Source organism: Acomys minous, assembly GCF_964271855.1.
Source record: "Acomys minous genome assembly, chromosome: 3".
NCBI classification, from domain to species: domain Eukaryota; kingdom Metazoa; phylum Chordata; class Mammalia; order Rodentia; family Muridae; genus Acomys; species Acomys minous.
The window spans coordinates 92,856,609-92,880,629 of record NC_140485.1 but is presented as its reverse complement, the minus strand read 5'-3'; the positions used below and the strand labels follow the sequence as shown (position 1 = coordinate 92,880,629).

The window sequence follows — 24,021 nt, the reverse complement described above, 5'->3', positions numbered from 1 at the left end:
GAAGGCATGTTGTTAAATTGAACCTATGTGAGCCATTACCGTCCATGGAGAAAGTCCAGACATGACAGTCAGAAGTACTTCACGCATCCGAGCGTGCTGGTGCCCGCAAGGCTGTGAGGCCAGCACTTGGGTGTTGCAGGCAGGAGAATTAGGGGCTCATGTTGGCTACATACCAAGTTCTGGGACAGCCTGGGCTATAGGAGACCCTGATTCAAAAATAAAAATAAAACAAAGGGGTTGCAGACATGGCTCAGTGGTTAAGAACACCTGTCTGCTGCTCCAGAGAACCTGGGTTCAATTCCCAGCATCCACATGGCAGCTCACAACTGTCTGTTACTCCAGTTCCAGGGAATCTGATGTCCTCACACAGACATGCATGCAGGCAAAACACTAATGCACATAGGATAAAGAAATCATTTTTTAAAAATCCAAATAGGATGTGATAGAGCAGGTGGTGGCTGTGATGGGACTGAATTAAGTTAAGGTTTTCACATCATCTTTTGGTTTCACTACTGGCTGTGAACTGGTTTTCCTATTTCTTCCATCCACCGCTCCCCCTCCCACCTCCCCCCACCCCCACGCACCACACACACTGTTTTTGGCACTTGTGTTTTTGCTTTTTTTTTTTTTTCTTTCAAGGCAGGGTTTCTCTGTGTGTGTTCCTGGCTGTCCTGGAATTCACTCAGTAGACCAGGCTGGCCTCCAGCTCACAGAGATCGACCCATTTTTGCTCCAGATTGTTGGAAATAAAGGAGTGCACCACCACTGCCTGTCTGGCACTTTTCATTTTAGAACATTTCATAATTTCCTTTCCTTTCTTTTTACTTTTTTTTTTTGTGCAGTTTGAATGACCTCAAATCCGTGACAATCCTCCTGCCTCAGCCTTCTCAGCGCTGCAATTACAGCCATGTTCCACCATATCCAGCTGCAGAACTTTTCTTTCATCAGAAGCCGTATGGAAGCCAGGGTCTTGGACATGTAGTTTGTTCAACAGGACAAGGCTTTGCACTCTTTTTCCATCCTGTGAGTATTAATTTAAAAAATGTGTGTGTGTGAGTGTATATGTGTATGCTTACAGACACTTGCATGTGAGTGCAAGTGGAGGCTAGAGACATCAGATGCCCTGAGGCTGCAGTTATGGGCAGTAGTGAGCTGCCCAAAGTTGGTGCAGTTGGGAATCAAACTCGGGTGCTCTGCAAGAGCTGTCAATAGCTACGCGTGTTCTCCAGCCCCCTTGATTTTTTTTTTTTTAAATAAAGGCACTTGTTTTCATTCTGTACCACATCTTGCGCATAGGAAGCTAGTCTCGGTTAAATAATTTTCCAGTTGTCACATGGTTGGTAGATGTTGCAGCAGGAATTTAAGAGTCTGTGTCCTCCTCAGGCTGGAGAAATAGCTCAGGACTGAAGAGTGTCTGCTGCTCTTGTAGAGGACCAGAGTTCAATTCCCAACACGCACAGTGAGTGGTTCAAAACCATTCGTAAGGCCAGTTCCAGGGCATCTGGTGCCCTCTTCCGGCCTCCTTCAGAAATCTCCGCCCCCCTGTCACTCCCCCCACCCCATCCCCCACCATCTCTCTCTCTCTCCCCCCCTCGCACACACACATACACATATTATACATAATTCATAAAAATAACCATAAGAGAATGTGAGGGAGAGGAAATATATTACTTTTTAAAAGTTGTGTGTGTGTCGGGGAGCCAGGGAGGGTGAGCCCCTGCCATGGCAGACATGTGAAGATCACAAGAAAACTTGTAGGAACTTGTTCTCTCTAGGATCTGAGCTCAGAAGCTCAGACTCAGCTTGTCAAGCTTGGGGGCATGTGCCTTAAGACCTGTTGGGCCATCTTCCAGCTCAGAACAGAAATAGGCCTAATTAAAAAAAAAAAAATCAGAAACAGTACTAACTAGGTATAGAAGGACTTTTTATCTTTTTCTGAAGTAAATTATTTATGTTTTTACTATTTCTGAGCCAGGGTCAGGAAGCGAGGGCAACCATGTGTGGTGGTCTTCGTTGCCCCACCTGCCGAGTGATGGGATTACAGGCCGCACCCCCACCACCCCCAGCTATGAATTGGAATAAATTTAATGTGAAAACTTGTTAGACGTTCACAGCATTTCTCACAATGACCAGAGGTTTCCTCCTGCGACTGTTGAAGAGCCTTACTGGCTGGGGAGCCTGTGACACCTAGTGGAAACAACATATTACTACAAGGACTTGTTTTGAAAATTTTTAAGACTCCTTTTTTAAAAGACAGACTCTTTACACTTGTCATACTATTTTGCTTTATGTATTTTTTAAAAGACTATTTTGAAAGAAGACTTAAAACTGCTTGCCCTATCCATCTTTCTTACCATTAGGTATGTGAGGGGTTGGGGCGGGGTCTTGCTACTATACCCAGGTACCTTGGTCTCCTCAGTACTAGGGTTCCAGGCATGATGTAGCGTACCCAGCTCTGGTTTGGCTTCTAGAAGAACAACGAAATGGATGAAAATGAAAATCCTACAGTGTTTAAACATTAAATGTCTCAAGATAATTCCTGAAGTCTCCAAATGCTCTCCCACCTCAGAGGAGTAAACACCATGCCAAGTCACAGGCGCGTGTCCTTAGAATTGTCTGAAAGCCAACTCTTAGGGCCATGCTGTGATTGCACTCACATTCAAATGCATGTTAAATTTTGCCGTATAACACAGCGTGGAACGGTCTTTTGTTCAACAACACGGATACTTTTCTTAGATGGTGACTCAGTTACTGTTCTGTTGCTGTGAAGAGACACCATGGTCCAGGCAACTTATAGAAGAAAGCGTTTAATTGGGGGCTGGTTTACATTTTCCGAGAGTGAGTCCATTATCACTGTGATGGGGAGAATGGTGGCAGGCAGACACACGTGGAGAGAGAGAGAGTGGGGGGGGCAGACTGAGACAGAAACAGAGATGGACAGACAGACAGACTGGCAGACAGACGGACGGACAGATGGACAGATAGGCAGGCAATGTGGCTTCAGAAGGTGGCTGAGATCACGGACATCAGCATGGACTTTGATGGTGACACGGACCAAGGACATCAGCACAGACCCCAGCTAGAGTAGGACCTCAGGCCCAGACAGGGCCCTTGGGGGCATCATGTATCCAGATGTCACCATGGCCTTAGATGGCACTGCAGACCACTGACATCCGTCTGGTCCTCACCACCGTCACACTCTGTCACCTCTCCAGTTCCAGTTCTCTCCATGGCACAAATACTGCTCCATTTTTCATGTTTCCCACCTCTCCATCACATATATTTGTTCATTGTAGTGGCACCTGCCGCCATGCTGTGAAGGCTAGCAGCCTGGGACCACGCTGCAAAGGTAGGGCAGTCCCATGTTAGCCTAAGGGCTTTGCTTTGTTTTGTTTTAATCTAGGGTAATCAAATTGGCTCATGTTATCTCTAACCCAGAAGATATTGACAAGTGACAACTTCTTGTGTGGGAAAAATGAGTTTTCTGCAATGAAGCCTCACAGGGTATAGAAACACCACTAAGGACGTGCCCTGTGCCAGCAATATACAGCCAACATAGAAACGAGCTCAGGTGTGTGCTTGGAGATGCTCTGCTTCATAATGCTTTGTTTGGGCTTCTTTTTTTTTTTTTCTTAACCTTATGGATCTTTTGCTTAAAAATTATGGTTTCCAATTATGAGTTTGGGGTGCATGTGTATGTGAACGCAGGCTCACGTGTGTGTGTGTGTGTGTGTGTGTGTGTGTGTGTGTGTGTGGTTTCTTGTGCATTTCTTTGTTAATTTTTCTATTCTGGTTTGGCTGGGGATTGGTTTTGGTTTTTGCCTGTTTTTTTTTCCCCCCAAAGAGAAAGGAAGAAAACGTATTGTTGATGGATAGGGAGGTGGGGTGGATATGGGAGTAGATGAGGGAGAGGAAACAATACGAGGAAAATTTTTACATAAAAAAGGAAGATTAATTGTTGAACGTATGAAGGAGAAAAGGTTACTGGTAGACAAAGTTTGAGATCACATGAAAATATCACTTATCATGACCAAGCCTGCTTCCTCCCAGAATGCAAGGAGAGAGCAATGTGTGTAAGTCAGTGACTAATGCCCATCCCATAAGTAGAGTAGACGAAATCACACGATCATCTCAATATATGTGGAAAAGGTCACTAATAAAATTCAACATCTGCATCTTCATGATAGAAGTCATGCAGAGGTTAGGGCTTGAGTGGCGTGCCTCAGCACTATAAAACTGTGTGCAGCCTGGTGTCGTGGTGCACACCTTTAATCCCAGCACTTGAGAGGCAGAGGCAGCGGATCACTGTGAGTTCGAGGCCAGCCTGGTCTATAAAGTGAGTCCAGGAGAGTCAAGTCTACACAGAGAGACCCTGTCTCGAAAAACCAAAACCAAAACAAAACTGTGTGCAAGGGACTATGAGCAGCATCTCTGTAAGGTGAGAAAAAACTCAAAATATTCAAAGATGAGAAAGAGCACAGGGGCCTTTGCTTCATTCATGTCTATCAATAAAGAGTGGAAGTTCTAACTAGAGCAATAAGACAAGAAGGAAATTAAAGGCTACAAATAACAAAAGAACTCTAAGAATTCCCCATTTATAGATATGATTTTACACACTGTAAAAGATTCTTTCAAAAACCCTATAGCTGATACTCTATGTATACCTGACATTTTGTGAGAATACCAAGTTAACATACAAAAATCAATAGCCTCCATATATGCCAATGACAAGCATACCAAAAACCAAATCAAGGAAACAATCCACTCACAAACACCTGGAAATCAATCAACTGATATATCTATCAAGCAATGAATGAATGGTAAATGTAGGTTGTATGCTAAACAGAATATTACTCAGCTGTTAAAGAAATGGGATCATCATGAAAATTTCATGTAAATGTGTGGCACTGGACAATATGGTACTTGCTGAGGCCAGCCAGACTCAAAAAAAATGAATGGCATCTATTGTCTATACATGTAGATCCTAACATTGAGACTTGTATGATTAACTTGGGCTAAATGTAGAATCCACATAATTAAAGTGAGCCATTGTGACAGATCCAATAAGGTGGAAGACAGTTAAATATGGGCAAAATCAAGGCAGAGAAGTGGAACATTCGGTGCTGAAAGGTTCAGACTTGGAGGGGTGGGGATAGGGGATGGAAAAAGTGGCGGAGTCTTAACAAAATTGAAAAGCCACCAAAAAGCCATATGTAAACCTATGACCTCGCAACCCAAGTAAAATATATTTTGAAGGGCAGTAGAAGAAAGAAGACAGGAAATGACACTGGAAGAATCCTCTGGGTTACGTATCTAAGCAGCAGTGAAGAGGGGAGCCCACCACAGCTAAGTGGGGAAACCCCGCTGCTGTCTTCAGCACATGCTTTGGTATTGATTTCCCAATGGCCTGCAACAATGCAACCAGGAAGCTCGCTAGTACCTGGCTTTCAAAGTGTCAGAAGGTGAGATGGAGACCACAGGTAACACGCAGACATCAATGATTTTTATTCAGTCCTGGATCTTGCATGCTCTAACATGACTGTCCAGTCACGATATCTCAGCCAGGGCTGTAGTGGCTTGGTAGGCATGTGAGTCGCTAAGCACATTCAGATATGAGACTTGTGCCACAGGAAGGACTTCATGCCTGATACTGCAAACCTTGTAGAAAGCTTAGGGCTATGGAAGTCATAGGCCGGGTTGGGGGTTGGGAGTGCGGGAGTGGGGATGGGGGTGGGAGTGGGGATAGGAGTGGGGGTGGGGATAGGAGTGGGGTGGGGATAGGAGTGGGGGTGGGAGTGCAGATGGAGGGTGGGGATGGGGGTGGGGGTGGGAGTGGGGGTGAGGGTGGGGTGGGCGTGGGGGTGGGAGTGGGGGTGGGGATGGACGTGGGGGTGGAGGTGGTCATTATCCAGGAAGTCAAGACACAAACTCAGGAAAGAAACCTATGATTGAAACTTTTGTCATTTGGGCTGGTGTCTGTGCTTTCTTCTGGTGTGTAGCAGACGTGTTCAGGCTCTTGTGGCCTTTAGAATCCCCGTTATCAGGCTTAGTGTTTTGAACGTTATGTACAGAGGGGAGGGACTTCTCTTCTTGTACCTTGACAGACATCTACTTCTTTAGCTTAGGGAAATTTTCTTCTATGATTTTGTTGAAAATATTTTGTGTGCATCTGACCTGTGTTTCTTCTCCTTGCTCTGTTTCTATTATTTGTATATTTGGTCTTTTCACAGTCTCCTGGATTTTCTGGATGTTTTGTGCCAGGAGTTTTTTGTATTTAACATCTTCTTTGGTTGTGGGATCTATTTCTTCTCTCTTGTATTCTGTCTCTGAGGCTTTGCTCAACTTGAGAGTCTCCACAGAAAGACCAGTTTTGAGCTGAATTTGAAGCAAGCTTTAATTAAACATTGACTGGGTGGGACAGAGGGGAGGACATCCTATTGGGACTCTAGGTGAAAGAAGCATGGGAGAATGGGGAAATAGAAGGATCCAGAGGGTCCTAGAAACATACAAGAAGAACATTATGACAGGCGGATCTGGGCCAAGGGGTCCTGCTCAAACTATGGCACCAGCCAAGGACAATACGTGCAGTAAACTTCGATCCCCTACCCAGATCTACCCAATGGACAGGACACTCTCCACAGTTGAGTGGAGAGTGGGATCTGACCTTCACATGAACTCTGGTGCTCCATATTTGACCACGTCCCTTAGATGGGAAGGCCTGGTGGCACTCAGAGGGTGCCACTGTATTTCCCATCAGGTCCCATCAAGGGCAAGCACATACCCTGCTGTATTTCCTGCCTATGTACCTCCCGCCCACATCCAGGCCAAGCACATCCAGTGCAGTTTGTGGGACTGTAGTGGCCCAGGGTTAGGGAGGAAAGATTGAGGGATCTTCAACCCTGGATGCTTCAAACATGAGGTGGGTAGGTGTTGGCTACCTCCCTCCTCCCAACCTGGCACCATCGGGCCAGCTCCGCCACAATCAAGCCTAGTAAGAATGTAATGCCCTGACAGTTAGCCTACTTTACTCCCTGCTTGACCTTATAAGGTTCCTGACCCTCCAGGCCCTGAGTACCAATGGTGCATGGCCACACAAACCTTGCCCGGAGACCCTGGCCACCTCTCCAGGGGCGTAAATACCACTCACCAATAAACTGACCCAGTTCCCACTCACTGCTTCTCACTCCTTCCCCACCGAGATCCTGCGTTGCGTTTACCCTCGCCTGATGAGTTTCCCTGCCTCCAGACCAGTTTGGTGTGCAATGACCCAGGCTACCCCATGGGGGAAGATGACAAGGGGTGACAGCAGTTAGGCCAAAGGAATTTAGGGGAGTGAGAACATGAACAAGGGTCTCCAGCTTATAACTTCGGTTCTTACATCTTGCCTTAGAGGCTCCCGTTCAAGATGCTAACTTTTTTTTTTTTTTACTTCCCAATGTCTCTCTCTCTCAGCTTGTGTTTTCATATCCATAAAGGCTATTTTAATGTCTTTTTCTTGTGGTTCAGCTATGGTGGAGTATTCAGGGATTCCTGAGTGGTAGGGTTGCTGCTCTCTAGCGGAGACGTATCCTAGCAATTGTTAATGGTTGTGTTTTCAGACTTGCATCTAGGCATCTGGGATTCCCAAGATTGAAATTCCAGGGGGCGGATATCTGGTCTCATCTTTCTCAGTTGGGTGTTTTGTCCCATGGCTTCGGTTGGGCCTTCTGGTTCACAGGGGAGTGCGGTGGCTGTGTGTTGTCTGGTAGGAGATTCTTCTGGAATCCTGATAGGTGTAGGCACTGGAGGTTCAAGGTAAATGTGTTTCTGAGTATTGGGAGCTGACAACAGTAGAGATGGTTTAGGGGGCAGAGGAAGTCACAGGAGGGAGGAAAGCGGGGCGATGCACCAGGATTAGCTTAGTCACCTGGGAAGGTTCCAGAGAACGAGGAGAGGCTGCCGCAGAAGATGTGCTACAGAGCTGGTGCTGAGACTGGGGAGTTGAACTTGGAGGGATGGAGGGAGAGGTAACAATCTGCAGATAGCTTAACTTGCTTCCTTGGCCCGAGTGTCCTGTGGGTTCCCACAGAGCGTCTCTTGGGATTGGAGTCTAGGATAAAGCAAAGAGTGGAGGAAGGGAGGTTAGGAGGAAAAGATCCTGTGGTCCACTGGAGAGAGGGTCCCGGGGGGATGGAGGCCGCAGGAGGTGTTCCACCCCAGAGCTGGGGATGAGACTGGAGAATTGGATTTAGAGGAGCCGAAGGAAAAGCGAGATCTGTAGGCAGCCTAGCTGCTTCCCTGGTCAGAGCGGCCGGGGCTGGGCTAAAGCAGTGAGTGGGGTGAGGAAAGACTGGAAGGGGCAATCTATGTGATCCACTGGTGATGAGGGCACAGGAGGAGGGGTGTCTGCAGCTGGTGCTCTGCCGAAAAGCTAAAGCTAAGATCGGGAGATTAGATTTGGAAGGACAGAGGGCGAGGTGAGGCGCTGCAGCCAGTCCACTTGCTTCCGTGGCCTGAGCATGTACATCTACACCCACAGGCTTGGACCGCTCCTAACCTTGGCCAGAGAAGACTACTTTTTGCCGTGGGTACTGGTTAATGCAGAGACTCGTGACTACTTAAAATGATCAGAATAAATTACTGCAGTGCTCATCGGCAGATGGGTCATTTGTACCAACCTCTGATTACTGAAAGCTCAGGAAACATTGAGGAAGAATGGTCAGGGGAAAAAATGTAAGAGTCTGAAGATGGAGAGAAGTAGTGTGGAATGTTCTTTTTGGTGTGTGACCTAGAAGCTATACAGAGCAACACGTACCAGCAAAGTTCCTTGCACAGGGTGTGTGCAAGATCAAGCCGGTGAACATCCCAGCATGATCGATGAAGGACCTCTCACGGCCCCATCACTAGCGAGGAGCAATTGGCAACTGATAGCTGTGAGAGGAGGGGACTAATTTATCTCTGGGGTGGTGGCTGTTGGCAGGTTGCTCACGTGCCAGTAGATGGCTTCAGAAACGTGGTGAGCACTCAGGGAGCTACTGATAATTATTATTATTTTTTTAAGATTTATTTATTTATTAAGTATACAGTGTTCTGCCTTCATGCCGGAAGAGGGCACCAGATCTCACTATAGATGGTTGTGAATCACCATGTGGTTGCTGGGAATTGAACTCAGGACCTTTGGAAGAGCAGCTAGTGCTCTTAACCTCTGAGCCATCTCTCCAGCCCCTGATAATTATTTTTAAAGAGGGTGTTCAGGCCACAGGAATTCAGGGTGATGAGTAGCAGGGCATGTGGGAGGCTGTCAGTGGAAGATAGATAAAACGTGCTTTTTAAAATAATAATTTAAATAATAAATTGTATATATGTATGAATGCTTTAAAGAACAAATAACATACTTTCAAAAAAGTAGTTTGGTGTATTAATGTTGAAGAAAATGTTAAATTTAACCTTTTGGGGGAACTATGGAACTTTATTAAGACAGCACAAAGCATGTTATTTAATTTTTAATATTTAGTTATTGATAAATACTTTTTTCTGCCATTGTGTTGTTTCTGCTCTTCTTCTGAGGTTCACTTTGGTCGCTCATGACAGATTCTGTTCCAAGTCCGCAAATCTCATTAAACTAGCTGTAATTAACATGCAGATAAAAGCTGTTAGTTGTCATAATGATTAAGAATATTTAAATCTGTGAAAATTAAGAAAAATATTATTTTTATTTTCCCAAGTAAAAATTTCAATTACATATAAATTTTAGCTGAAATATTTACTCCTAATTGTCTTTTTAATGTGTCATTTGCCACATACTACATGTCAGAATGTTTCATACATACCAACATGTGAAAGGTAAATGGTGTTGTTTCCCCTGTGGTTGGCTTAGTGTTTACTGATTTGTAAGTGATTAATAAATACATATATGTATTATACACACACACATTAGATTATATATATCATTCATATATACACATATATGTGTATTAATTTTCTTTCATAACTATATCCTGACCTTAGTTTCCCTTCCCTCCACCTCTCTCAGCTACCCCCTTCCCTTTTTCCAAGATCCAGTCATCCTCTGCTTTCCGTCATAATAGAGCAGGCCTCTGGCATTTTTAGCCATCAAGTGTAGTTTCTAATCTGGGTGATAACCAGCAGCTGTCTCATTGGATTAAGTTCCCCACAACAGGAGTGAAATAATGTAAAATACAGTAAGCCTAGCTGCTATCTGTGGCTAGGGAGGTCCTGGACCCTGGAGCACATCCTACTGTAAGACCCCCAGCACGGTGGTCTTAACGTGGAGACCCCCACCAAGAACCAGCGAGACCAAGGTTTCGGTTGCAACACGCAAGAGGCTTTATTAATAAGGGGACGGGTACCCGGGCGTTTCAGTCTCTGGAGAGGCTGGCGCCCCGAGCGAGTCTTTAGGGGGTCCTTTATAGGGAGTTTGGCGGGAAGCGCGGTTACAGAAGCGAGAAGCATAGTTACAGGGCTCTGATTGGTAAATTTAAATGAGGCAAGGTTATAGCCCGGTCATTAGATGGGCTCTGGGAACAGGGGAGTTTATCCATTCTCTGGGCCAGATGGCCGACCATAAATATCTTGTTTGACAAGGACAAGCACGCTTTTATCTTTCTCCTCTGAGCCCCAGGCCTTATCTTATCCCGGGAACCTATTATTCTAGTCTTGCCTTGCAAGATAGCGTTACTGCTGCTATGCTTGCTATGTCGGGTGCACAGGGGAGGGGGTCTTACACCTACTGCTACGGTATTCCTGAGCCCATGTAGTTTCCAACAGTTTCCTAAGTATCAACCCTTGCACACACAGTTCTACCCACAGGTGCAGCTCTCACGCATCATCAGAGAAGCTTCGCTTTGCACTACACAGACATATAACAGAGTACCAGGATCCTTGCTGATTACACAGGATCTTCTAGACATGGCAACATGGCTGTCTTAACAAGACCTGCACGAAGGCAGCGCCCGTTGTGATCCCAGCACGGATGGTGGAAATCCCACAGTACACAACCCGCAGATGAACAGCTACAGGACAGTGGAAACTCCCAGGAATCAATGAGGATGACCCTAGCTAAGACTCCCAGCAGGAAAGGATATGGACCCTGAAATGCTCATCTCTAGTAACCAGAAAAGAATCCTGCCGATAGTATGGGCACCCTCGTATCCTCCCAGGAGCCTATCCTGTCGTAGGTCTGCAGCCTGTCCCAGAGATGCCCCAGGCCATGGATTCTCTTCTCTTCCTCCCCCCCCCCCCCACATCATAGCCTCACCCTCCTTTCCCTCAGTACTCCTCCTATCCCATTCTTTCTCTTCAAGCACTTCCTCTGTCTATTCTGTTTCCCCTTCTCAGTGAGATTCAAGTGTCCCCTGAGGCCATGCTTGTTACTTAGCTTCTCTGGGTCTGTGACTTGTAGTATGGTTATCCTGTACTATGTGGTAAATACCCATTTATATCCACTTATAAGCTAATATATGCGTCTTTCTGTGTCTGGGTTACCTCACTCAGGATGATCTTTTCTAGTTCCATCCACTTGCCAGCAAATTTCATGCTTTCCTTGTTTTCAATAGCTAAGTAGTATTCCATTCTGTAAATGTACCTGTTGGGGGATGGTCTGGTGTATTTTGATGCTAATTAATAAAAAGCCATCCCCACCTTGGCAGGACAATGGAGATAGGTGTGGCTAAGGTTTCCGGGCTTAGAGAGACAGAGGAATCCTGGGAAGAAGAATAGAAGGAAGGAGGTCTTGCCATCATGGGTTAGATGAAGGAGAAACACACGGCCGGCATGGTTGGAAGATTCAGCTCAGATGAAGAACATTACTAAGTATTTGGGATTATGGATGCGAGGTAGCTTTATAGAAGTTATTAGAAACAGATGGCATGGGATTGGGGCAGGTAACTCATACCTACCCCACTATGGGAAGTAGTATAGAGGGTTGGTATCTGCCCTGCCCCAGGTTCACTAAGGCTATTTTAAAAACATAACAAGTGTCTGTGTCTTGATTGATTGCTAGCCTGGCATACTGAAGTAATAATAATTAATTGTAGGCCTGATAATATACGATTATTAGGCCATATTGGTAATTTAACAACTACATATACCACAGTTTCTTTATCCATTCCTTGATTGGAGGATATCTGGGTTGTCAATTCTGTAGGTTTTCTTGTGGTGTCCTTGACATCTCTGGCTCCTCCAATCCTTCCTGCCCTCTATTCTATAGGATTCCCCCAAGCTCTGCCTAATGTTTGGCTGTGGGTACTACATCTGTTTCCATCAGTTGCTGGGTGAAGCCTTTCAGATGACGATTATGCTAGGCCTCTGTCTGCAAGTATAGCAAAATATCATTAATTGTGTTAGGGGTTGGCTCTCTCATGGCATGGGTCTCACTCTCTGCCAGTCATTGGTGACCCTTTCCCTCAAATTCTGCCCCATCTTTACCCATGCACCTTTTGTAGGCAGGACACCTTCTAACCAGACAGGACTCCTAAAAGAGGGAGGGGAACACCAACTCACCCGCAAAAACTTTGATCCAAAACTAACTCTACTTACAAGATGTGCAGGAATAAAGAAAGAGCAGAGATTGAGGGAATGTCCAGCTAATTCCTGACCACACCACCCAAGAGAGCCAACCCCTGACTGTGGAAGGGCTGCCGGCTTTGGCCCCAGATAAAAAGCAATCTTGGCGGGCTTTGCCCCAGGCTTTGTCCCTTGGAAACACCACAGATACCCCACTGAGACTGACACTGGGATAGACTGAGAGGAGCCATCTTGGGTTAGGAATTAAGGAAACAGACCTGGGACTCCAGCCGGGCTATTGTGTTTCTAATTGAACATTGATGGGAAGAGGGATCCAGAGGAGAGACCAGCCATTACGCCTCAAGGCAGAAAGGAGAAGAGAGGGTGCAGATTGGATTGGGGAGAGGATCTGTGTGTAGGCCCAGAGACACCAAGTGATCTGTCCCCTGGAGCTGATTCTTGTTTGTTTATAAATAAACAAGGTTTATTCTTGTTTGCCTTTAACCTATTTTTCTTCCTGTATAGGATAGTTGGGTTGTATAATAAAGTCTAATTGTTAAGAAACAGAGTCAACACCTGACAGCAACTTGATATGCCAAGGCAGGTTGGTATCCATGAGAGGCCTCCCCTTTTCTGAGGACTGAAAGATGGGGTTGGGGGGAGGAGAGTGAGAGGAAGGGACTGGAAACTGGGAGGGAGGAAAAGCTGCAATTGGGGTTTGAAGTAAATAAGTAAACAAATAAATAATTTTTAAAAGAAGAAAAAAATGAATTAATAATTGAGTTTGTAATGGCAAAAAAAAAACCCTGTTGTTCTCACAGAGGGAAAGAGTAGAGATAACAGCACACATATGTTTGTTCATAACCATCCAGTTCAAATCATTTCGATGATCTTGACAGGATGGAAATTACCCTGATATTAGAAGTCTAATCCTCCTTATTCTGGGGCAGTTTTCAAACTTCCAAACCTCAAGACTTTACTACTTTAGTCCACCAGGTTACTATGATATTTTCATGACATAAAAATGTGCACATTGAGGATCTGGACCCAGGCAGGTCAGCTCGAACTACTGTACCAACCAAGGACAATGCGTGCAGTAAACCTAGACCCCCTATCCAGTTATAGCCAATGGACACCACATTGTCCACAGTTGTGTGGAGAGCAGGGACTGACTCTGACATGAGCTCTGGTGCCCCCTATTTGACCACTTCCCCTTGGTGGGGAGACCTGATGACACTCAGAGGAAGAGTAACTAGGCTACCAGGAAGAGACCTGATAGGCTGTGATTTTATAGTTGGGGACAAGGTCCCCTTCTGTCACAGGCCTAGAGGAGGGGAATAGGATGAAAGAGGGAGGGAGGGGGAATGGGAAGATACAAGTAAGGAGATAACAAATGGGATTTAATCTGAATAAATAACTTAAATGAACTTTTTTTCCCCATGTGCACAGAAATAGTAGAACAGAGTATAAACAGTTCAGGACTGAACTCATCAGAATCTCAAATGAAAGCTCCTCTGTAAGTCATGAATGGGCCTATGATCAAATGCTGCAGATATCAGAAATTGTTATTACTGAACTAAAGAGTCAGCCCAAGGTGAGAACAGTAATGAATTCCAGGACTTGGGTTGGTCTAATGCTGTTCTTCCTTCAGCCAACAATAAAACAGTGAGCTAGCTGAGTTTTGTCATGATGATCTCCGAATCTCCATGCTTATACCCAAATGACACAGAAGACAAAAGCATCTTTCTTATATGTGTAGGCACACTGATGAGATGTGATTAAGACTTATGTTGTTGAATATATGCAAATTATAGAAGACTTTTCTGTGACCTGACTAGTTCCCCAATAACTGAGACAGACACCTATTTTTAATTAGCACAATAATGGGACAGGTATGATTTAAACTAATTTTCTAAGCTAGTCTGGCTAAGCATTTGGACTCCTCACTATTACTTGCCAATATTTGTCCTGTCTGGGCTGAACAAATCTGCTCCATCGGGCCATGTGCTTTTTCTCCTCTCTCTTTTCCTCCCTCTGGTGGTCCCTACTAGAGAACCCAAGCCTGGGAACCGAAGCTCCGCCTACTTCTCCTCCCAGTTAGCTCCGCCTATTTCTCCTCCCAGTTATAGCTCCGCCTACTTCTCCTCCCAGTTAGCTCCGCCTATTTCTCCTCCCAGTTATAGCTCCGCCTACTTCTCTTCCCAGTTACAGGTTGACCAGCCCTCTTTATTAACCAATCAAAGATAACGGGAGCAAAGTTTACACAATAAATACCGGTGTACATGAGAATGTACTTGTTTGGACTGCAACCAGATCTTGGCCCCAAGAATTTAGCAGTTGTATGCACAGCACTAGACCAACCCCCAATAGACTTAGCTATTAAATATAGTTAACATAAATTAGATCCAGTGTCTTCCTGCTTAGGCAGCATTGGAAAACATCCTGAGCTCTTGAGGCACAGACTCAAGACTCTTGGGAAATGTTACTTAACACGGAAAAAGCACTTGGTAGGGCAATTATTAGTTCACAGGCAACCCTACAAGCTTGCCTTCAGGGTCCTAGCAACATCTTATAACCTGCCGCTACCAGGTCTGTGCAGGATAAAAGTGCCCACCCACTGCCCCAGCTTTCCCGGTTTCTTTCTCTCAATCTCTGTTTTTCCTTTATCCCCGTGCGCTCTCTCTCTCTCTCTCTCTCTCTCTCTCTCTCTCTCTCTCTCTCTCTCTCTCTCTCTCCCTCCCTCCCTCTCTTCTTCTCTCTCTCTCTCTCCTCGCCCCCTCCCCGCCCCCATGACTCTGTCCCTGTCTGCCTGCCTGCCTGCTTGTCTACTGTCCCTATCTCTCATCCTAGAGGCTGTAAGTCTACCCCCTTCCCCTCCCCAAAATAAACTTCCTTATACCAGATATGATGTATGACCTAATCGAATACTATAAAACTGGTGCTGTGAAACTCTGAGGCAGGAGGGCGCTCTCCTAGTAGTGTCTAGGCACACTGGAAATCCTCCTTCTGCCACACCCACCTGCAACATATTTGCTTTCTGGTCCACCGATTGCTACATTCCTGCATCCAACAAGGACCAGTTGATGAGTTTCCTTTTCCTGGTCAGGGAAAATGGCTGCAGCGGCCTTTTTCACCTTCACCTGGACTTTTTCCCTGAGTGAGAAAAGGTCTACGGCTTGTGTTGCAAATCCTACTACGAGGTGGGACCGTGTCTGCTCGGGACCTGCCCCAGGCGCTGCCCAGTCTTTGACAAATTTCTGGGACAGCCTGTACTAACTCATGCTAGTCGGACTGTGTCCTCAGGACCCCTTGGTCTCAGGCTTGTGACTTATTTCTGACCCATGGGAGTGGTGCCCTCATCCAAGCCTCCAAGTTCCCCATCAGGATACTTTTTGGAGACGCTCAGACTCCTACACCTAGCTTCTAAATTGCCCCAATATAATGCCCAAGTGATCAGAAGAATGGGGGGGGGGGAGCTCTCCTTTTTTTTTTTAAATTCCCTTTTCCTTGCTCCAAGCCCTGTTTCTTTCTCTCTGCTCTTCCCGCCTATGCTGCTTAAACGTCTTGTCTTTGGGTTGTAACAGGTCAGGGCAAGTGATGACTACAACATCCTTTCCACTGCAAGCAGCTGTTCTCAAGATCACTCTGAGTTATATGCAAACAGTTTGTCTGTGATTTGATCCCAATTTTACTTAGTGTCTGGTTCCTCCATGTGGCTCCGACTTTCTCTCCAAGTGGTCCTGCTTGCTGCTCACCCCTTCCTCCATCCCATAGCAGGCCCCCTTCAGTAGACTCTGTATTGCAAAAAACCTGGCCCCATTCAAAGGCCAAAAGTTGGCATACCAATTTTCCAAATTCTCACAAACACAGACAAATGATTCCCAGACATCTGAACTCTGCTCTACGCTCCCAAAGCCTCTCACCTCTGAGGCTCTACCTCCCAACTCTTAAAAATCGTTTCTCTATGATTTCTGTACACTCTACTCTCAAAAGAAAAAATTGTGCCTTACCATCATACTGTGAACTCTTATCTAAGGATTTATAATTTGTTCATTGAATATGGTGTTTAAAATCTAATTTCAACTCTTTTTAGGGTGTGTGTGAGTGTGTGTGTGTGTGTGTGTGTGTGTGTGTATGTGTGTGTGTGTGAGTGTGTGTGTGTGGGTGTGTGTGTGTGCACGTGCATAAGTCTAGTTCAACTTCATGTGTTTATATGTGCATGGAATTTGAATTCAATTCTTATTTAAAGATATATCTCTTTAGGAACACAAGTATTTTTAAATAACAACTATGCCTACCACATGGCTTACAACCTGCCATGTGACTCCACCATCTTAAGAAGAACACATGGTATAAAGCACCAATTATGGGGCTGGAGAGCACTGTTACAGTATTTGTATCCATTCAGCCTACAAAGCAAATAACTGACACAGAGAGACTAAAACATACTTTAAAGCTGCCAGCCCTTCCCCAGGCTGAACTGATTCTAATCTACTTGTAAACTAAACAAACTACTCTCACCCTTATAACATACATATATTTCAAATACTTGCCACTATAACTCCTGGGCCGGTCCGCGTCCAGGTCCCACTGTCCCCCGCCAACCTTCCCCTCATTCTCCTCCCTCTCCAACTGTCAAACTTTTCTCCTCTCCTCCAGGAAGTCCCGCCTCCCACTTCCTGTCCTTCTGCCCAGCTAATTGGTTAAACAGCGATTTATTGATGGTTGATACATTCATTTAGCATTCCTCCACACCTGAGTTCAATTCCCAGCACCCACATGGTGGCTCACAACCATATATTATGAGATCTGATGTCCTTTACTGGCATGTAGGCAGAACACTGTATAAATAATAAATAAATCCGCAATTCTGAAACCTTCTAGTCCTAATGAACTATGCTTATTATTGTATTTCCTTTCAGACTAAGAAAGCAACACATCTCATTTTAAATTGGTATGGATTTTTATAAAATTCAAAGTTATATATTTATAACAACCTGTGTATGTGATTTAACCCTGATTCAAGATATTATTTATATAATAGTGAACTTTCAAGGTTATAAAGGTCTACTGAGATTAACAAAAGCTAATTCTAAATGTCTGTCTAACTACTTATTTCTTTGCCAATTCTTGGATACATGCATGAATGCTGGTTTGGGTTTTTTTTGGGGGGGGGTGTTTGTTTGTTTGTTTTCTTTTTTCTCCCACTTCCAGTTGCCTGGACTCCTGCCTTTCCAGACAGTGGATTTGGTAGAATAAAAATTCAAGTGTAATTTTAAATCTGTTTTATGGTGTTCTGCTGTATCGCCAGCTACGCAAATGGGTTATTCTTGGCCCTTTTCAAGACCCAAGCTTGTTTTTAAAGTCCAGGGTCAAAAAACAGGGCATGGCTGAAACTCATAACTTGGGGTTAGTGACTAAAAGATTTTGCTTAGATAATCTTAAACCACGTAACATGATTCCAAAGATACTTTTAAGTTGAGATATATTAGTTCTAGAGACATTCAACTGTTTACAGTGTTCTGTAGGCTCTATCTTATGCTCTATACTGGGACACTGTAAAAAGGTCAAAAGGGTTCCCAGTCCCTTTGTGGACTATATTTATGAAATTGAAAGTCCTAGCCTTTAATGAAAATTAAGAAATGCAAGTTAATAGTCGCCTTATAAATGATCAAATCCTTTAACATGCCCAGAAAGATATTTGTAGTCATGCTAAGGACTAATGTGATTAATTACAAGATTAAGCTTTATTTAGCCTCCTGCACATGTTTTCAAAGTTAAACAGAAAACAACTAGAAACAATCAAAGTTTGTCTATTTAGATTTACTTAAGATAGATGTGGTCCTCAGACACTTACCTATAAAATATGGCATAATAATAAATCATAACATTCTGTTTTATGTTTGCAAGGCATAGTTTAGAGCAGATAATTAAAGACAAAGACTAACCCAGATATGCTATCCCTCAAGCCTATCAGAGACCTGCTGGGTATGGCATTTAATATGTTTAAGCTTATTATGACAGACAGAGACTTTCAAATCCTAACAATAACTCCCCAAGGTCTCCAATGACAGAAGACTCCAACCCCAGACTGTGGCATGCTGTTCACTGCTAGAGCCTGTCCTGAACTGTGGACAAAATGGACACCTAAGTAGTTACTGTCTCACATTGCTGAAGATGAGGTGAGGTCAGACTCTCCTATGTTCTTCCTCCACAGAAAAAGGCTCTCATCTTCTGTTCCCGATGGCCAGACTGCCTCTGTCCTCATTGACATTGGCATGTCCCAGAAACCTGGGACAACTGTCGAGGTAGTGGACTATGGACTAGTCACTATCATTTTGATTGATACATAGGCAATTTAGATTATAATGTATCCTTCTAGGTCTCTGATCAAATTGACTACTAAGCTAATGGGCAGAGCACTGGGCGCAAAATAAATAAATAAATCTTAAAAAAAAAAAAAGAATGTTCAGCCTTTGACATTAACTAATGGAGTTAATCTAACTCTCGCAAAACATTCCACAATACAACCCACTCTCATAGTTTAAATTTCCTTTGGTTTGTCTTTTAAGTATAGACTTAAAAGTTGTTTCTCATTGTGCTAAATTTATATGCATCCAGTTTCTGGACAAAGGGGAAAAGCCCATTTTTCATGATGTGTAGTCGTACTGAAAATGAAGACCAAGTGAACTTTTCTCCTTCTGCTCCGTGGGAGGCTTCTGTCCTCCCAGAGCTCGCCTTAGGACACCTGAATTATTGTGTGACAGGCAATAGAAGGATCGAGAGGCTTCTGCCTTCCCTGAGGCCACCTCAAAAAGCGTTCATGCTGTCAACCCCAGGTCGCTTCCCAAGCTTCTGCTATGCTGGGACACAAAGATGTGTGTCTACTACCTTTTTCTACAATGTGTATTTCACTGTAGATTGCAAACAACAGTGATGCTAACATGTTTGAAACTTATCTCCTTTGTAAACTTTAAAAGACCCTTGTAAGCTACAGGAAATCCACTCAGATCCTCCTGGGTCAAGTGGACTCCAGGTAAGAACTGTCTATCCAGCCGGGCGTGGTGGCGCACGCCTTTAATCCCAGCACTTGGGAGGCAGAGGCAGGCGGATCGCTGTGAGTTCGAGGCCAGCCTGGTCTACAAATCGAGTCCAGGACAGCGAAGGCTACACAGAGAAACCCTGTCTCGGAAGAAAAAAAAAAACAAACTATCTATCCACAGCCTAAGTTTCCTACCTATTTCCTATTTCAGAGCGTTGGATTCCTTCCCCTTTCCCTGCTTTTGTGACGCCCCTCCCCCAACTACCAAAACCATGGGTCCAGAAGTTTCAAGTGTGAACCTAAAAGAATGTTCTCCCTAACCTACTCAACTTTTTCCTCCACCCATATATATGTTCCAGTAGTCTGCCAATTCCAGGTGTTTCCTGCATCCAAGACAGCGCCCAAAGCAGCTACCCTTTCCTTCCTAGCTATAGATGTCCGTACAGATCTGGACAGCAGTGAAACAGCTGGCTCTCCCAGGACTTCGCCAGCATCCCAATTCTCTTAGAGTCCCCAAAGTCAACAGGAAGCAATCTTTCTGAATACAACGTCCTTATTCTCACCTCATCACCCCTTCCTAACTTTATCATTTTTAATTAAATGAAAAGGGAGGAATGTTAGTTCACAGGCAACCCCACTAGCCTGCCTTCAGGGTCCTAGCAACATCTTATGTCATCACCTGCTATCTCCAGGTGTGTGCTGGATAACAGCTCTCTCAGTCTCTGTTTTCAATCCCTCTGTCCCTGCTTTGTCTGTCTGTCTGTCTGTCTGTCCATCTGTCTGTCTTTAACTGTCTGCCTGTCTATGTATGTATGTATGTATGTATCTATATCTATCTATCTATCTATCTATCTATCTATCTATCTATCTATCTAACTATCTATCTATCTATCTATCTCTGTCCTTCTCTGCCCTCATGGCTCTGTCCCCATCTGTCTGTCTGCCTGTCTACCACCCCTACCTCTCCTCCTAAAGGTCCTAATTTCTCTCCCTTTCGCCTCCCCCAAATAAACTTCCTTATATCAGATGTTGTGTGGCATAATCATATATTATAACACCAATCACTTCCTGAGACCTCCCCTGGGAAAGGTGATAGAGCTCTGTCACAACCCCAGACTGCTCTACAGAGGATGCTGCAGAGGAACCCAGTCTCCTGATTACCTGCAGAGGGAAAGCATCCCTGGCCTCTTTCTGCAATCGTTTGGATCCATGTGATAACTCAGTGTGTCCACAAACCCATTTGATGACAGAAAAAGAAAGAGGCTCCTAAAAAGTGACGGACTGGATGATCTTCTAGAATACTTGGATGCTTTGAATATATGGCCCGGTTCTGATGCCTGGCGGTGGCTGTGGCGCAGTCTTTTAGAGTCTTGCTGCTAGAGGACAGTGCTATTATAATGGAAGCATTTTCAACTTGGAAACACATGGGCATGTGGACCACCAGATTTCAAGGCCTCATGACTGTTATGATAAACACTCAGAGAGCCTCATAGTCAAGCCTCATAGTCAAGACAATCAGTATTGGACTGAAAGACAGGCTCAGCAGCAGCAAAAATGGTAGCTACGATTTTCTCATGTCGGCCACATCCACCTGACAAAATTAAGACACTTGACCTCCTTGGACTTATGGAGCCTCTCAAGTTCCTGGGTGCTCAAGATGTGGGATGGATGAAATATTTCCAAGAGGAAAACTATAAAATTTTCTGTGGAACTGTATACTTTGAAACTCAAACGATAATTAGAAAAACGAGAACATGACACCAATTCTATCCCATGCTCGGGGTTCTTCATAGAACGAAATGGAACTTGCTAGATCCCCCAAATGAAGATCTGAGAGCTTCAGAGAGAGAAGCTAGGGCTGCACCTCAGTGGTAGGACCCTTGCCTAACTGCTCGTGTTCCCCGCCTTGTTTCCCAGCATCACCATAAATCAGTTCAGAGATAGTTACCCAACACCCGTTGCTACACCTCAGGAATCTTTCTCTTTGCTTGCACCTTGGTAAATGGAATTAAATAAAGCACTTTTACTCCAAATTATTTAAACGATGACCTCTCACCTGGTGTAAAATATGACAGTTGTAATTATTCTGTGCCTAAATTTTGTGTTAATTGTAATTTTAGTGTGCATACTTACAGTTTGCGTGTTCCTACCCTTGAATAGTGTGATGCATCCCACCCAAATATGTCTGTTGAGAAGTGATCAAGACCTTGCATCAGTAAAAGCTCGGCTTGGAGTCCCATTTCACAGCAAGATACATCAGTGTTGTTCTAGAATGACAGAGAAATTATTTTAATAGTTAATTGGATATATATGTACCATTTAAATATATTTCCTGTTTGTGTAGAACTGACCATTAACAGACTTAAGTATATTAGGAGCATAAGTGCATATATGCGTGCATGTGTATAAAAATATTTATATTCCTAATTTAATGCCCCTTTAATGGGGAATTAGTGTGTCTATGAGATTTATTAGATGTATGAAAAGATTTACATGAGGAAGATTCCATTTTCTTCCTGTCAAGTAATGATTATCCATTTGTATGTTTAAAGCAATAGTAATAACTTTATAAAATAATATGGTTGGTTTAAAAAATCCATTGAAGTTTCCCTTTTTGACACTAATACACATTTATTTGTTCACATTGGTTCATCCTGTGTTGAGGAAGGACCCACAATAATGGTGTCAACCTCTTGCTCCAAAGAAATGGATTCCAAATGAGGGAGATGTTAAGGCAACTTTGATTGCTTATCTTGACATCGATTTTCTGTTATAAGATGGAAGCTGTCTTAGTCTTTATAAAGTCCGATACATGTTTTTAAATATGCTCTTTTGGTTGGTAATTGTATACGTAAGTACTGCGTTTAGATAATTTTTATCCCCCAGTCACTCCTCAAACACCTCCCACACACTCCATTCCCTCTCAAATTCATGACCTTTTTCTTTAACACAACAAGACTGTGTGTGTGTGTGTGTGTGTGTGTGTGTGTGTGTGTGTGTGTGTGTGTGAGAGAGAGAGAGAGAGAGAGAGAGAGAGAGAGAGAGAGAGCGAGAGAGAGCAAACCAACATTTCCGGATCTTGTCTAGGCAATGTTACTATTTGGCACATCTAGGTGACACTCTTGCAACAATCTTTCTGGTCCTCTGGTCCTCACAGTCTTTCTGATCCACCTTCCACAGTTTCCTGAGCCCTAGGTGCATGAGTTGTACTATAGATGTACCAATTAGAGCTGGGCAACCCACAGTCATTTATTCTCTGCGTTCTGACCAGTTGTGGCTATCTGTAATAGTAGTCTCTATCTGGGGCATCTAGAAGCTGCTTTGGTGAGGGTGAGGGCTGCACTGGTCAGTGGGTATAAACATACATATTTAGAATATAGTTAGAAACCATATTGCCTTAGAAAAATGATAGTAGGAGGTTCTCCTCTAGGTGCATGACCTCCGTGGCCACAGATAATATTCTAGGTTTACAGAGCCAGGAATAAATTTCCTGCTATTGAATGGACCTTAAATCTAGTTAGACATCTGCAGGTTAAATACAAGATGCGAGCGTCCTTGTTGAATCACTGGGGATACCTTGCTGGGCCCGCCATGGTTGTGGATCCCAGACTTTACAACTTGGTACATTGATTAAATGTGCACTGACTTGGCATAGTGATTAAACGTCTCCCTTGGAAGCTTGCACAGCACCTTCTGATCCTATCAGAACCAGACCTCGGGCAAGAGGCTTTGGGAAAGGGAAGTTCCAACTTGAATCCTCCATCTCCTGCATCTGAAGACTGTGGTGTCTTGGGCAGTGAAGTCTTAAGGTCCAGTTGCAGGAGGGAACCAAAGGCAATAACAATAGTTTATGCCATATGGGTCATTTCTTTGACCCTGCTAAACATTAATTTCAGTGGACGTTTCCTTTGTCTGACATTACATAATTGTTAGTCTATGGCTCTCAGGGAAAGTATGAATATTTTTATCTCATGTGACATAACTCAATTTAAACTACATGATTTTAATCTTATCAATAGTGATTCTACCATGACCATAAGAGACTTCTAATGTCACTTTTTTAAAAGGAAGATCTATGTAGCCCAGGCTAACCCTGAAGTCCTGAAACCCCTGAATCAGCATCTTCAGATGTGCTCCTTCCTTACAAGTGTGACATCACATCTGGATCGCCTATTGTCTTAAATTCTTTTGCATTGTAGCAGGATTTTCATTGATGCTTAAGTTATTTTCTAAGCAAAATATGAATAAAAAATTCAGCAATACCTAATCTATTAATGAAAACTAAAAAATACTGGTCTCTGTGTACTAGGTTTTATATACTATTAAAAATAGGATCAAAGGAGAGAGAACATGTTTATTTAAGATGAGGTTGAGGTTGAAGTTCAGGTTTCTGAAATTCTAGTAAGAGTGTTACTGAATTTCTGGAGGCAATTGAGGGTGTGTGTGGAGTGCATTGCCTCTACCATCCTTAGTTT

At 44.0% G+C, this 24,021-nt stretch overlaps 1 long non-coding RNA gene across 2 annotated transcripts; it reads right to left on the bottom strand.

The window, feature by feature from the left end:
* Positions 1-892: 892 nt before the first annotated feature.
* Positions 893-21,809, bottom strand: LOC311594903. Of its 2 annotated transcripts, XR_014778246.1 has the most exons (4): positions 21,680-21,809; positions 7,907-8,089; positions 2,406-2,467; positions 893-1,021 (listed from the first exon to the last, which is right to left on the bottom strand). It is a non-coding gene; the product is annotated as an uncharacterized lncRNA (long non-coding RNA). The 2 variants fall into 2 exon arrangements; XR_014778247.1 differs by lacking the exon at positions 893-1,021 and having other exon boundaries at positions 2,376-2,467.
* Positions 21,810-24,021: the final 2,212 nt, after the last annotated feature.